Source organism: Artemia sp. Qi Xiang Cuo, chromosome 19 (genome assembly GCF_049724085.1).
Source record: "Artemia sp. Qi Xiang Cuo chromosome 19, ASM4972408v1, whole genome shotgun sequence".
Taxonomy (NCBI): domain Eukaryota; kingdom Metazoa; phylum Arthropoda; class Branchiopoda; order Anostraca; family Artemiidae; genus Artemia; species Artemia sp. Qi Xiang Cuo.
Genome location: NC_142812.1, coordinates 15,192,111 through 15,209,100, shown reverse-complemented (window position 1 = coordinate 15,209,100; position 16,990 = coordinate 15,192,111). Strand labels below are relative to the sequence as shown.

Genomic DNA, 16,990 nt, shown 5'->3' with positions numbered 1-16,990 from the left:
CAATGTTTTATGTATCTTTTGAGTATTTTTTGTGCAGCCCCCCCCCCCGAAAAAAACTCTTTGATTATCCCCCCCCCTAAAAGATCCTGGGTACGGCCTTGATTCAAAGATACCTTCCAAATCTATTAGCATATAAATAGAGTGCACAATTGTATTATAAGGAAATGAAAATAGTGAGATAATAGCTAAAATATTATAATGGGAATTTATCCTCTTATAATAGGACAAAGAAAAAAAAATAGCAATACCAGTAAGTGCTAAATCATTGAAGTGCTTGAGGGCCGTTATGCTAATTCGTTATTATGAAATGTATGAAACATATATAATACTGTTGAATATCAAAGACACGATTACATCAGCTAACTGTAAAAAATAATTTAAAGTTTACTTAATTAAAAAGACAACCGCTCTTTTTGGATGGTTCCCAATCCATGTTACTGACGCATTCGTTTGCGCATGTGCGATTTTTATTCTTTGACTCGACGAAAAGCCTTTGTGCCCGAAGTTTTCCGAAAGAACTCCTAGAGATAAGAGATTCGATGTTTTCAAGAAGTAATTGCATTCAAAGAAAGATATACTGGAATCGAATCGTGAAGTCGAGGCCGCGTGGATATAAGTGGTCGGATCGGATTGGTTGGAGTCATTTATGACCTCAGTTTAGCCCTTTACAGAAAAAAACTTAAGTCTAGAGTGAAGTTGATGTTCTAAGGTGAGATTTTTTTTAAATTAGTGCTGTATTCGCACTCTCTAGAAGGAAAATCTATAAAATTCTGTAAACTACTTAAAAAAATTATATATATCATTCCGTAAGGTGTATCAATAAGTTTACCCCCACCCTCTAATGGTTAAATAAATACTCAAATTTTTGGTGAGCAAAAAGTTTTGCGGTACGCCTCAAGGAAGGACATTAGTATTTTAGGGTTTTTTTATAGTAGTTTTAAGAATTTTATATTATTTTTTTCTGGAGTCCTTTTCTTCAAAATGAAAAGTTTTCAGATTTCCACGGGACTCTTTTCTTCAAACTGCTTAAACGGCAAACATGGGATAAAGCGGTAAATTCAGCGTATCAAAATTTCACTGCGTCCGAATATACAACTCGGGGTATATATTTGCCCATTAGGGGGTAGGGGTTAGAGTTTATTGGTACACCTTAAGGATTAAAATTAATAAATGTTTTACAATGTTTTATAGTAGTTTCCAGAATTTTATGGGATGTTCCTCCCGGAGATGTGACGACATTAATGATATCGCTTTTTTTCTATTTGGAAAACTTTGCGAAATAATGTTTTGCTTCTTTTTCTCTAACGCTATTTTTTTTAAATAAAACAAATCGGTAAAATTTTGAGTTTTTTTTCCCATTACTTAGCTAGGTAGAAGAAAAGGACGCCACTAGATGAAGCTCTTTGCGAATTTACTGATCGTTTCCTTCGTGAATTTTATTTGCCCTTCCCCCCTGCTGAAACTGCTGGCTGCAGGGATGTATTCAGAATTTCCAATTGGAGGGAATAATTTTTCCTTTTGGGGGGGGGGGGGGTTATAAAAAAAAAAACTTTGAAAAACACATCAAAAAATTGTTTATATACATTTTTGTTGCATCTTTAAGAGTCGGACAAACATTTCGGCGGGGGGTAATAACTACAGATGCTTTAGAACCATCGTTCGGCTCTACAAGGGTTGTATACTGTGGAGCAGTTCCCCACCCCTCAAAGAGAATTTTTGGGATGTCTCTGGCCTCGGCTGTCTGTGAAATTCTCATATAAAACCTTGTGATATTATCTCAATCACATTTCTTCTAGTCAGAGTATAGAGGGAAAAATTATATTGGCGACTGCCTCTTCCCCAAGAAGATCCACATACGTTTTTGGGTTCTTGTTTTAGGATTTTCTTTCTCTTGTCATTGCAAAGTATGGAGAAAACACGGTCCACCAAACTTGGAAGTCATCTCCTTACAATTCAAAAAAATTAGGCTATAGCGAAGATTCATTCGCTGGATTTTGATGTTACTAATGTTTAATCAAACATTTTAGCATCATGATCTTCCCTCCCGCCTAAAAAAAAATTGACGAGAATATGGAGGCACCCACTTTTTTTTTAACTAAAAAATCTTCTTTATTATTAGAACGCAGGAACAAACTTAATAAAAATAACATGTTTCTCAATCGTTTCCTGTTTTAGCGAAAAGTCATCATTTTGACTTTCTTGTGAGTGGACGAAGAGCTGCATATTCTGAATACTTTATAATCTCATGGGGCATGGTGCCCTTTGCCCTCAAATGACGTTCCTTCTGCAGACTGATGAAATGATCCAAAATATACCGTGCTATAAGTGCCTGGTGTTGAATTCGCGGAATAGCGCAGGAGCTGCAATTTTTTTTTCACATGTTGTCGAATTGTAACACATAAGCCTCAGGTTATATTTCAAGAAAAAAAAAATAACTGTGAAACAAAAAAAAATTGACGCACAAGTAGCTTTACCCAATAGTTAAATACGGGATTGGCACAGCGGAATGATCTCTGCTTCCTAACGCGTGGCAAGGGTTTGATCCCAGCTACCGCAGGGCCTAAAATTGCATAAAAGTTTTGCCCCATCATCTCCAAATATTCAAAAAACAATAAGGAATTTGAAATCATCTCAGTCACATTTTTCCAAATTTAGTATACGGAGACATTTCTTTTAAGAAACAGCCGATGAATCTGACCTGAGCGCAAAGCGATTGCATGACCTAGATTGATTAACTTGCTTTCTTAAAATTGTCCGAAATCGACCTTTCCAGTACGAAAAGGATTTCGCGACTATTTTTTTTATTTTTAACAGGATTTCTTTAGCTTCAAAATTGAACTTTTAATCTTAAACTAAAACTTTGTCTGAAAAAAAGGAATTTCGACTCAAGCAATTGGTATGTGATGCAATGTTAGACCGAAAGTCCACAGCTCAGTTCTGCTGAGAATAAAGGGTTTCAACTCCTCTCCCCCTGAATTTTTGTCCGAGGCGTAAAAACGTAACAAAAATGTTTATTAACAAATTTTGATGCGCTTTAAAAATTTTTCACCCCCCCCCCCAAACCTGGATGTAGCCTTGATAACACGAGTGATTCTAGGTATTAGTTTTTGAAATTAAGGCAAGAACTAATTAATACAGAAAGTAATTAGATAATGTTCATACAATGCTAGTCTTCAAACGGTGACAGAATCCAGGTGAAACAATCAAAACATGGTCTCTTATCTCTAGTTCTGGTTATTATTTTATAAACATCCATCCTATGAACTGAGTTTTCTCTACTCGAGGTCATGGATTTGGAAAAGTATTTTCCATCTGCTTGCAGATGCCTCGACAGAATTACTTTTGGGAGGAATCTACACATTATTTTTCTCGGGAGAGGGGAGAGTAGATTCGAAAAGGGGAAAATTTAATCATATTACAGAGGAAACCATGCTAATATTGAGACTCTGGGACGTTGAATGAATCGACCCCACCCCATGCTCCCCTCCAGTGTTGTCAGTTCATGAAAATGTGGTAGGCGGGAACAAAATATATCTTTTCAAAATTTAGGGAGCAATTTTTTCTCAATTTTTCAATAAATTACAAAAAAAAACACTTTTTAATGAAACTGCCTGATAAAGAATATTTGGTACTGGTGCGTTAAACGTACACTTTTATATACTAATGAGAGACGAAACCCACTAGACTTGTTATTTTCAAGAGACCGCTATTCAGAAATGAAATGCAAATAGTAGTTTTCATTGCGTTTACGATATTTAAACTGTTATTTTTTTTGAGTTTAGGGGGAGGGGGAAAGGTACCTAGGTTAGGTATTTAATATATGGTGATTTACCCCCACCCTCCTAATGTGCAAATATATAGCCCAAATTTGTTTCTAAACTGTTATATATTCATCCTATTGTATTTTATTTCATTGGCATTAACCAAATTTGACTTTTTAGAAGTGTCCGTATAATGCACCAGTACCGAATATTTTTCAAAACCTAGGAGGGAATCCAGGCGGGAGCACATCCCTCTCCCTCCCAGTTGACTTCACTGTTCCCCATTGTGTATCCAATTGGATGGGTGAAGCCAGAAACTGGTTCGGTTCCAGCTCATAGATATAAACTGTATTACACCTATAAAGATTAACCGAAGAATATTTTTTACCCTTTCCTTCTCTAAGGCTTCGAAAATTGTATAAAAGGTACTTCGAAAAATTTGTCCTTTAATAAGGCCGTATCTAGGGGGGGGTTAGGGGGATTAACACTCCCCCCCGAAATGTTTGTCTGACTCGTAAAAACGTAACAAAAATGGACATTAACGAATTTTGTATGCGTTTTTTTAGTTTTTTTGGTGTACCCCCCCCCCCAAAAAAAAAAACAATAATTTGTGTAAATCCCCCTCCGAAAAAAAAATCCTGGGTACAGCCTTGTTCTTTAATCTTTGTTTCATTTTGTTTTGCCTACTTTTCTTTGACTCTAAATTTTGAAAAAAATCCATGATTTGATTTAGATGAAGCCATATTTTTTTTTCAAATTTAAGAAACGTTTCCCCTATTCTTTTAAACCTTATCAATAAGGACTTAGCAAAGGTGCGAAGCTCAAAAAACGTTCGTTAGGCCTTATTTGTGCTTTAGATTTACTTGCGGTCTTATCTATTTACGCCCTTTCGTAGGGCCTTATTTGTACTTCAGATATATTTATGGAAATTTCGCTTTTATACTACAAAGATTGTCTCAGTTCGCCAAAGCTCAAGGTGTTTTTGAGAAGAAATGGCTGAGGTAGTTGTTTCAGAACTCCCTCCTCCCTCAAAAAAAGATATGGTTTAGGCTCTGGGTCTATTCCTGAATGTTTTTGTTTTTCAAATGCTCTACTACTTTCCAAGATAGCAACAGCCTATCATCCACAATTTTACAATAGGGTTGACCTAGTTCTGTTTTGCATTCTAGTGAAGCGAAGCTAATGTCTTAAAATTGAAATATAAAATTAATTGACATGAAATTACTTCTTAATAGTTTTTTAATTGATATCTAGATTAAATTAATTCTTATTAAGATTCTAATTTAAAATCATAAACGTTTAATTTAAACTTTAAATTTATTATAAAAATTAGAAATGAATATAAAATCTTAATTAATTTCTTTTAGATTTGAGATTGCCTTTTTTTGTGGATTAACATAAAATTAAGGAAACGTTTATCTGTTCTTGTATCGTTTGAGCATTAGAAAACGAAGAAAGGATACACTGTTCTACGTCGCCTGCGTAATTACATAAAAATGAGAACCTTTCATTATGAAACATCGATGCGCATGATTGCAGGTAGACGCACTTAGTTACGTCAATTCTATTTAAGAGGTGCTGAACCATGCTTAACATAACTCATAATCTTCACTCGTTGGTTTAGTCTGACAGAAGCAGGTCTTAAATGGTTGCGTCATATGATTAATTGCAGTTTTTCTGCAAGCGTTCCCCTTCTAACACTTTTACGAGTCAAACAAACATTTCGGAAGGGATTCAAACCCCTCTATCCCCCCTCTGGGCGAGGGCAGGGGCGTGTATAGAAAGGTGAGATAAGATTTGTTTTTGAGTAATTCCCATCACAAGCTCAGATGGGCCGATTTTGCATTTTCGTGTCAATAAACCCAATAAAAAAAAAAAAAAAAAAAAAAACTGAAAACAGAACAAGCCAGTATTATAGGGCTAATCAGTGGCGGATCCAGGATTTTTTTAGGGGGCGGAGGGGGGGGGCCGGCGGAAAAATATTTTGATCCGATAAACTTGCGTTAGGAGCAAGTTTAATTAACGCTAACTTGTGTAATTAAGTTAATTACTCTACTTTAGACTATGTTAGGGGGGGGGGTCTCGCCCCCCTCTGGATCTGCCACTGGGGCTAATCAGAAACAAAAAAGAAAGAACAAGCCAGTATTATAGGGTTAGTCAGAACATTGACATTCTCAATGTTCTGACTACAACATCAGACATTCTACAAAAATAAAGCTAAAAATTTGTGAAATAAAAATTAAACAACTGGAAGACAAAATGAGAGTGGGGCAGGGGATTCACTTATTTAACATATCAACTATATACGGGAGGAAAGTTCTTCGGTATGTTCTGTAAGATTTGGTTTAATTTACTTTGATTTTATTCTGAGTAGTTCCTTTGTAAAATGTGATTGGTGTAAGCTGGGGATGTTTGTTGAAGCTGATCGAGGGGGTGGGGTTCTAGGAGGAAAATTGACTAGGGGAAAGGGGATTTGTTTAGGTGTTATGGAGGCCATTGCTCGCGAAATGCAAGGCTATTTAAAAAGGCAACTGGAGCTACCAAGACGTATCAAGTTCCAGAACTTTTCAAAAACTTTCCGAACATTTTAGAGTCACGTACATGGCTTGAACGTTAAGAGACTCAAATTCATTCTACCCGACAACAGGTTCGTACGCTGCAATTTTTCTAGTGGGAGGAGGCAATAGTAAAAAAAAAAGATTGATAATTTCAAACAGTGTCAAGAAATTTAGAAAAAATTAAGATTTTTGAGTGGAACCTTTCCTGCGTACGTGGCTGTATGACGACATTGCTCTAATAAACGGACTGTATAAGCTAAGGATGCTGGACCTAAATGAAGCTAATATAGAAAAATTTAAAGATTATTAAACCTTTTTAATTTTTCTTCTCAAACAAGTAAAATCAAATTATTGTCAAAATCAGTTCCGTGAATGCGATTCACCCTAGGGAACATGAAAAAAAATTAATAAAGTTAAAATAAACAATATTCCATCCCGTTGCAACCTATTTGAATACCAAAGCCTCCAGCATTGCCAACGCAGTACAATTGTGCCGTTTTCGGTACAACTTAAAGTCCTGATACACAGAACCGTTCCTATAAGGGACCGGGTCAGCTGCCCCTGGTGACGCAGCTGGGGGAGGAGGCACGGATATGGAATTTTCCACTTCGATCATATTTTTCAGTTTGATTCGGCTTTTATTGCTTATACTTGATTCGGGAAGGGGGCACTGTAATTATTTTTTCCCGGGAAACACCAACCCTAGGAAAGGTTCTGCTGGTACAATACGGTATATATGGACATTTCATGGTACAATCCAAAATTGGTGATACATTTGAGTACATCCTGAAGCCACCTCTTAGGAATTTCAGCAAAAAAAAAGAACTAAAAAAGCATTGTCGTCGACATGACACAAAAGAAAATTTCTGTGAGTTTCAAACTAATTATCACACGAGAAACACGGTCAAAATTGATTTATGAGGATGAAGACATTATTTTAAAAAAAATGGTAGCTTGCCTTTCAGTTTACTCTAGTATTTTGTCTGTGACATGCAAACTAATATAAAATAATGTAATTGTTCTATAAAGTATATTCTACTACAGTTTGGTCAGAAAACCGGTACAATTTATCTCAAAGTGTTGGCAACGCTGGAAAAGTGTTCTCACTTCCAAAAGTGGTTTTTCAACTGCATGCGATGGAATATCTACGCCTTTGTTTGAAAATTTTGCTGGTGTTCTATTTCAGCCACTTTTGCATATTTTCAACTATTGCTTAAGACACGGGGTTTACCCAGATTGCCTTAAAGTCTCAAATAATTTCTCTATTTTTAAAAATGGTGGTAATATAATTCAAACAATTGTAGACCTATTATGATTTAATCACTAGTTTTTGAAGTTTTCTAAGAGATAATAAAAAGTATATTTAATTTATTTTTGAAGAGGCATAATTTTTTTCTCCCAATCAATATGATTTTTGAGTGGTAGTTCAACGGAGTATGCAGTAGCTACCTTACATCATTTTTGTCATAGATTACTGATAACAGTCATTTGACAGCAACTATTTTCTTTGACATTGAAAAATCGTTTGATACAGTTAATGATGCAATGCTTTTTGATAAGCTGGAAAACATCGTGGAATGGCTCTTAATTTAATAAGATCGTATTTATCACACTGAAGTTTAAAGTCCAAGTTGATGATGAAGTACCTCGTATTTTTCTGCCTGAAAATTTAGGGGTTCTTCAGGGTTGTATACTTGGGGTGATAATTTTATTTATATAAATGATATCCCAAATTGCTTGCCTTCAAGTGGATTGCCAACATTGTTTGTTGAGGATACAACAATTAGTTAGAAGGCAGGAAGCGAATAAGGATTACGACTGTCCTGGAAACTGTTGCTCTGAATGTAAGTTCTTAGTCTAGCGCTAATCCCTAGTCTAGAGAAGTAAGAATTTATGGTTTAATGGTAAGTTCAAAGTCAGTGAACCCTGTGTTATTTCAAATAATTAATATTGAGACTCCACCCGTAAAAAAGAGTAGACGTTTCTATTTATTTAGATGTGTACATGGATTCAACCGTCATTTAAACCAGATATTAGTAAACTTAGAGGAATAGTATCCAGGAATCTTGGTTGTCTTCATTGATTAAAGTTTTCATTTCAATTACAAACATGAAAACTTCATATTTTGCATTAATTGATTGTTATCTTAGGCATTACCCGAATGCTTGGATATTGACTTGTACTTCAAATCTACGAGGGCCGCGTATTGCTCAGAATAAATTAATAAGAATTTTAGACTAGTTTTTAGCTCATCCTAGGAAAACTTAAATATCATCTGAAACTTAAGCATCTTTTTTAAATCTTGATACTCTTGATCTAACTTTTTTAAAATTTTAGTTGAGGAATGTGTTTTTATTAATCCAACATAAAGATCACTTTTTGAACGAGCTGAAAATTTTATTTGAAAATCATCATTGTTATTTATCAAGCAGGGTTGCTACACGGTAAAAAAATCCCTAGAATCTTGAAAAAAAAAATAACTTAACCAGCCAAAAAAACGTTAAAATTATAATTTAGCTGCCATTCCAAACAGTTTTCGGAATTTCGATATTGCTTGTTTTGTCACTTTTCAGACCTTAATCACTATGATTAATTTTTTTCTCTTAGCATGTTTAACATAGTTTAACATAGGGGTTTGTTATGTTTAACATAGCGTAAGTACCCCTATGTTTAATATAGGGGCACCAACGAGAAGTGGAAGTGGGGTACCTGCCTAGATTTTGAAAAAAAACCTTTGTTTTAGCATTTGTTTTTCTTTAAGCGAAAATCCCGCTGAATTTAGAAAGGTACTTTTTTGTATTCTTATGAAAAGAAATGAAAAAATCCTTGGCCTTCTCCTATGCATTTTCATAGATTGGCAATTTTGGTTGATTCCCTGATCTGTGAATCTTGGCTAGTGGTAAGAAACCTGAGCTCTAAGGACGTACAGTTTACGACACCCATATAGGAGTTTCACCCAAGTAAGCACAAAGGAGGCAACCCCTGGGGCTTCCTCCCAGAAATCGTAAATTTTCCCAAACTTTTGGATATTTATTATTAACTTATCAATTTTTATTACTGGGCCCCCTTTCCCCCTCCCCCCCCCCAAAAAAAAAGAACCTTCACACGTTCCTAGTTTCACCCTTAAATAGCTGGTATTGCTATCCCTTGGATCTTTGGTGATCTAAAATGTGAAGATTGGGATAAAAAAAAAACAATTTGCGCCACTGGCAGTTCAGCGTCTAGTGACTTCATCGAAAGGCAGAAATTTTTTGAGAAAACTGAATAACTGACATAATTAACCTGGAATATCATTGATGTAAAGCCAAAATTTTTCTGTAAGCAATAATTAATCAGCCGTTTTTAGCTTTCGAGGAATATTTTAGGTTAAAATCTAATCTGCAGGAAATAGCCCTAAGATAAATCCGGAAAATATCGACCGGTCATTAAGGCTAGTTGAATTTAAGCTGGTAATCTTACTGGTGACACAATCCTGCAGTCTTTACCGGCTCCTATGTTTTAAAATACCTCAAAAAAGAAAATTATAAAGCAGTTTTGGGCTGAACCAAATCGCCAGTGACTTTTGTGATTTATCCTTTTGACAATGGTGCCAATTTCCACTTTTAGAAGTGTCCCATAATTGCGGTTGTGCTCTTTGTGTGTCATCCTAGACATCAGAATATACAGCAAATTTTCCTCTTCTTTTCACACATGGGACAACTGTAAGAATCACTCTTTATTCTATTTCTATCCTTTCCCAAATATGTTCTTCTTAGATATATTAACATACGATATATGAAATTGAACAAACAACAATATCTGGGTTTGGCAGCAATTCTGCTTAGCATACATCCCAAAACACTATTTAAACTGGGACAGTTAACACCATACCTATTTAATCAATAACTCAAATATAAAAGGAGTGCAATTAAATTTGTTCGACAAACATCTCAAAGTGACGCGAATAAAAAGTGAAGCGTCCATGCAACATGAATTTGAGTAACATTTTATGTGTTAATATAAATGAAAAAAATTTGAAATTGGGGCCAAAATCCATTTCCTTCTTCAATTGCAGAGGAAGAACCTTCCGGTGAAAATAATAATAATAATAATGTATTATTAAAGCTTTTTTACAGCCATATACAAAACAAAAAGAAAAGAAAAAGGATAAATAAAATGAAGACATACTAAAATCACTATCCTCTTAATCAACATTCATACCTTTCAATGCAAAATTTACCACACTTACTACTGTCTGTGGTGAATCTGAACTTAAAATCCTCCGAAGTAGCCAATCATTACCCTCATTCAAAATTTCTCCCCTTATGTGAGAAAGCCGCCGGCATCACAGGAGGAAATGACCCAGCCCAAAACCAATCTCACCACATTTCAGACAAGTACGCTGCGTTTCCGGACCTTCTCTATTTTTCCAAACTTCTTTTCCTTGTATTGGTAGACAATTGCCTCGAAGCTGAATCCACGTTTTCATATACTTACTAGGTAATCCCAGCTTCAAATATGTCTCCTGTCCATAAATCCGCTTTATATCTCTATACAAAGTAAAACTAGTCGACTTATCTAAAGCTGTCCTCCAAAGTTGAATTTCCTGGTCGTGCAATCTTGCTTGGAATTCCTTTATGAAGTTTTCTTGGTCCAGTGGTCCCTGTCCTCCATTCCACGCGTTTGAAAAGCCTGTTTCCTGTAGTATTTTTCTAATCTGTGCTGTCCAAGTGGTTTTACGTTTTTGGGTGAGAAGATCTTTATAAGGAGCAAAAATAAGTCTTTCCTCGGGTAAATTCAGGATTTTGAGCCAAAACTTGATCATCTGTTTCTTTCTTCGTATTTTTAAACTGTTGATGCCTAGGTCTCTTTTCAATACTAGAGAGTGAGTTGTTTTATGCAGCCCATATGCATGCCTGTAGTATTGTAGTTGTAGAGATTCTAATCCTTGTGCAGTCTGGTAGCCCCAAATTTCTGCCAAATACTGCACTTGATGCGGCTTTGGAAATAAGAAAGCCGTGAAGTGAAATTCTCCAAATTGTTCAGGAGAAGCAAAACATTCTTTTTGAAAATATGCTTTCATATCTTTCTCAAGCCCTTTCTGGCTTATGTGATAATCTACGTGGCAATGGAAGAGTCGTGCACTTAACGCTTATTGCTCTGCAAAACTGGTCGAAATTCGGTTATGACGCGTTTTAAGTGAATTTTAGAATTGAGAATATCGTAAAAATGAAAAGAGATACATTATTTCTGATTAAAAAAATTGATTGGGGCATGCCCGATTTTAGTAGAATCGATACAGATTGGTTTTTGACTGACATGTCATATAACGCTTTTCGCGTTATGTCCCATTTTCGTAGCCGAAGGGTCAGTGCCTTTTTGAGAGGGAAAGTGTAAAGGTAAACGCTTCAAAGCAGCTTTTCGGTGCATAGTACAGGATCATAAATCGTTCTTGAAAGCTGTTTTTACCGAACTCAACTACTTTCCTAGATTTTGAAAAATAGGTTTCTTCTGGTATTTTCATTGAAACAAAAGAAAACAAATTGCCCCCTCTCGATATTTTGAAAAATGTATTCTTTTGTGTATCTTCAATATCAAATTGAAGAAAAAATCCTTGTCTACCCTACATTTTCGTGAATTTAAACCCCTGCTAATATCCATTTTATGATTTATCTAGAATAAAATTGACACCTACTGGTGAAATAAATTTTAAGGATTGGATGTGTTCTGACACGTCACCTCTGTTATGCCTAAAGGTCCTATCAGACATTTCTATACCTCTGAAGTAATTGCGATTTTTTCTTGCTGAGTTGTTCTAAAGAGAGGACCAGCGGGTTATTGTAGACCCGGAGGATCGAATGTGAAGCAAAAAATGAGCATAAAACAGCCAAAATCTTTTGGGATCAAACATCTTCATTTTACGTAACATTCCTCTGAAGTAGTAGTTGTCTTCAGGGAACAGGGAATCAGCCGATTGTGAATTTTGAGAATTGGCACACCTGCTAAGCTCTATGGTTTTCCGATTTGTCTAGAATAAAATTAACACTTATAGCTGAAATCAATTTAAAGAAATAAATGGGTTCTGCTCAAGGCCGTATCCGGGGGGGGGGGGGGGATGTTAAAGGTTCTGAACCCTCCCACCCATAATCTTTTTCCGACTCGTAAAAACGTAACAAAATGTATATAAATTATTTTTTATGCGTTTTAATTTTTGTGTAATCCGTCCACAAAAAATATAAACCCCGAAAAAAATCCGGGATACGACTTGGATTCTGATACATCATCGGTGTTATGTTTAAAGGTCCTATCTGAAATTCCTGTACCTCTGAGATTATTGCGAAAAAACTGTTTGCTAAAGCTGTTCTAAACGGAGGATCAACCAATGGTAGTTCTGACCCCTCTTGCGCCCGGGAAAATTTTGATTAGTACCCCTTCTCCCGTTTTCCTAAAATTTTCCAGCCAAATTTTAATAAAATTTTCATTTATTAACGAAATTATATAAAATTTATTTATCATTTAATAATTTATTTTTTCAATTGATTAATAATTTTTAAATTACTTTCATTTATTAACTATGCTGTCTACTTTATTCTAATAAAAATTGAACTCTAAAAATTGCTAAATGATTATAACCGTTAGATTGTTTATTTGAAATTTAGCACCCCTAGAATTTCTATGCCCTGGGCAAGTGCCCCCTTAAAATCACCTTTGGAACCAACAGGGTAATGTAGATCTGGAGGATCGAAGTCTGCACATACATTACCGTCCTGATTCTCCCATGGTAGGCAGCTCAGCAAATTGTTTTTGGCAATTATTTCAGGAGTTTGAAAGTGTCAGAGACGGCCTTTTGGCGTAACAGCGCCAAAAGGCGCTGTTACTTTTTTTCACTTAAAAGGGCACTAGAACTTTCAATTTCCGTTCCAATGAGCCCTCCCACGATATTCTAGGACCACTGGGTCGATACGATCACCCCTGGGAAAAGAAAAAAAAAAAAAAAAAAAAAAACAACAACACGCATCCGTAATCTTTCTTCTGGCAAAAAATTGAAAATTCCACATTTTTGCAGATAGGAGCTTTAAACTTCTATAGTAGGGTTCCCTGATACGCTGAATATGATGGTGTTGTTTTTATTAAGATTCTATAATTTTTAGGGGGTCTTTTCCCCTTTTTTCGAAAATCAGCCAAATTTTCTCAGGCGCGTAACTTCTGATAGGTAGGATTAAACTTGATGAAACTTATATATTTATAATCAGTATAAAAATTTAATTCTTTTGAGGTATCTTTTGGTATCAAAATTTCGTATTTTAGAGTTTCGGTTACTATTGAGCCGGGTCGCTCCTTACTTACAGTTCGTTACCACGAACTGTTTGATTAGTAACTTGAAGTGGACACTATAAATGCAGGCAATGGATATGGCATACTGACTTCTTCCTGGAAAATTAAGGTTTGTAGGAAGGTCATTACAGTTTGAGTAGGAAGGTACTCTATACATATCGTGTCACTAGGAAGGTACCTTGTGACGAGATACGTATGGGTAGGTTTTACATACCCAGACGGAGAATTACTTTCGTAATATGAGATTATATTGAATATTCTTAAAATAAAGTGTGAAATTAGAAAATTTGTCTTTTTGTTTTACCCCGAATTTGACAACCCTGGCTAAAGATACAGTACAGAAGAACAGCTCCTTTCACCTCTTTTGTCACGTGCAGTTTCTACTGAAGCGGTTCTCTTTCTGAAAACACCCTAGATAATTCGGCAATTTGTATCTTTTTTCAAGATAATATTTCTTTTTTCCCATTTTTTAAATAAGATAATATCCTTGTTTAAAGATAATTTAAATAAGAGACTTTCCAAGTTCACACTCTGGAGCTCTCTGATTTTTCCGAGCTTCAAAAAACATATTTTTCGAAAGCAACAATGCCAAAAATTTCAACTCTTCCAAATAGCCAAAAGAAAAATATTAAAAAAACATGGGTCTAGAGGGCAAATATGGATTCTTAGGAATGGAAATTTACAAATATGGGAATAGGAATTTGTTGGCCTAGATTGTTTAATTTACTTCTGTTCCTATGTTTGCTTGTAATTGAATAATATCGTGTGTCTGGTTTTTGATATAATTAAAAAAGTAATAAGACTTTAGTTTATAAAAGTTGGCTTTAAATTACAAAAGATAGCGAAAATTAATCTGATTGTTGGAATTGGTTAGGTGGAAACTTACACAACAATAATTACCCTTAAAAATTAGGGAAAATTGGAAATTCAATTGCCAAGTATAAAAACCTTTACATGCAGTTGAGTAATTTTTGATAGGAGAGCTACAAATTAAAAAAAAGAAATTTAGGCGAAAAATCAGCAAAAATAAGCCAAAAACTTTTGGGACCAAAGTCTTCAGGACATGTAGCTTTCCTTTGAAGATTTAGTTGTCTTTGGGAGTTAATAGATTGTTAATGTTTGAAATTCCACGGACAAAGACCATTGTAAATTTAACCATATAGTTTTGCAAGGTCGTATACAGGGGGGGGGGGGTAAGGGTTTGACCCCACCTCCCTATACGTAATAAAACGAAACAAAATTAATAAAAAAAATGATGCGACTTTTAAAGTTGTTTTTGTAAAACAACCCCAAAAATCTTTTTCGTAAAGCCCCCCCCCCCACCGAAAAAATCCTGAATATTTCCCTTTAGTTTTGTTTATTTATTTTCACGGTTTGCCACGGCAACGCTGAGAAAAACGTGGCACTCCCCTAATAACTTCATAATTTAAAACCATCAAAAGGAAAATCTAAAGATTTTTTTTTGGAGGGGGGGGGGGGGTATGAATAGACCTAAGATTGTCACGGTTAAATTCCGTTTAAAAACGGTTTATTTATTTTTACGGTTAAACGTAGGAACGCTGATAAAATATGGCACTCCCCGAATAACTTCATTATTTAAAACAATAAAAAGGAAAATTTAAAGAAATTGTGATGTTTAGGCATGAATAAACCTAGGATGGGTCCAGCGGGGCATTTTTTTTTGTTTTGATATCCTTGGTAATTTAAAGATTAATTTGAATTTTGAAGGTGTTGGAGTGTTTGTGGAAAGGTCTATTGATACATTTTTGTAAGTTAGCAATTCTATTTCCGTAAGCTAGCAAAAATCGCTAATAACAATTGGTCGAAAGAAACAGTTCTTAGACAAGAGCATTGTTTTATTTGGACTGTTCCGTTTTTTTATATACTATTTTGGTCATAAGCTGCCGAAATTTATTATAATCACCCCATCCTTGGAATCTATATAAATTTGCTCCATTTTTTAGTCTCTTCGCTTAGAAATTTCATTTCTAAGATATTTAGATTTTGTCCCAAGTTTCTCTAATCTCTAATTTTAGAAAAAAATCTGGAAGAAATCTTATAAATAATAAAAAAAAGGAATTTGTTTTCGGTTGAAATCTTTTTGAAGCCGTTAATTAGATAAAATAATATTTCATTATCCAACCAGTGACCATCACAACCAAAGATAGGCCGTATTTGTACATCAGAGTTAATAAGTAAAAAAAAACATAAAAAGGTCAACATGTTAAAAGGTTAATAACGTCAAAAAGTATAAAACCAATTAAAACTTCTGATATTTATATCAGATTAAACAAACAAAATACAAAAACAGTTTATTCATGAGGGCGAAATAAAAACAAAATTTAGTAAGAAAAAGACTGTAAAAGCGAGTAAGAAAAATTTAAATTCCTTTCAATCTCCTTACCATTGTCAGCTACAGCTACAGCTCATGATCATAATAATCGTAAGTGATTGTAATATAGGCGCAAATTTACTAAAATTCCGGGGGAGGAGACAAAAAGCTATTTTTCAAAGTCTAGGGGAAGGGGGGATTTTTTCAATGGAAATACTAAAGAAACAAGTTTTTTTTAATGAAACAACGGAAAACTATTTTCCAATGGAAATACCGAAAAAAGTATTTTACAAAATCTAAGGGGGAAATTTCTCCACCCTCCATTGGTGACAACGATAGCGACTACTGGTGTATGCACAAAGTTTAACAGAAACAATAAGCTAGCTCTTAATTCGTAATAAATGGAAAATTTACGTTTATTTTTTTTTAGTCTGGGAGTTGAATCAGAACCTGACGAGTCAAAATTAAAGGCTAAAAAAAAAACGATTCATCCACGTAGTAATTCGTCAAGTCACGTGATGTTCTAAGAAACGAATAAGGACACAAGTGTAATCATTGTTCTCAGGAATAATGCAAAACTTCTTGAGAACCATATTTTAGCGTTTATTTTGTTTAAGATTTTTTTAGAGCTTAGGTATCTATTGACAAGGGCAGCTTTTTACATACCATTCATTGGCATGAACGGTTTGATGCAGTAGGTGAAATTTTTCTGCTAGGTTTTTAGATAAGTTAACAATAAAAATTAATTTCTAGTCCACTATATAACAATACAAGTGGAGTAATATAACAAAAGCAAGAATGGCCAAAACAAATCGCACTTACTAGTAGAGCATACGGATTAAATGGTTGAAAGGACCGAAGAAAAACCCCATTTTCATTCAGCTTGGTACTTACAGACTCAAAAAATGAAAGTATATCAGTCTCACCATATAATAAGCGTTCCCTAAGTAAAGAACGATGTGAACACAATGTCTTGTTTATTTCTTGGTCTTAGACCAGGGCACTTCGTATTGAAGGAGTTGTCG

The 16,990-nt window shown here is 34.9% G+C and overlaps 1 protein-coding gene across 1 annotated transcript in view; it reads left to right on the top strand.

Moving 5' to 3' along the window:
* Positions 1–518: 518 nt before the first annotated feature.
* LOC148940541 (uncharacterized) overlaps positions 519–16,990 on the top strand; it is a 36,078-nt gene continuing 19,606 nt past the window's right edge. Inside the window, exon 1 of the mRNA XM_089105016.1 lies at positions 519–709. The gene's annotated coding sequence lies outside the window, so the exon portion shown is untranslated. The remainder of the gene's footprint in view (positions 710–16,990) is intronic.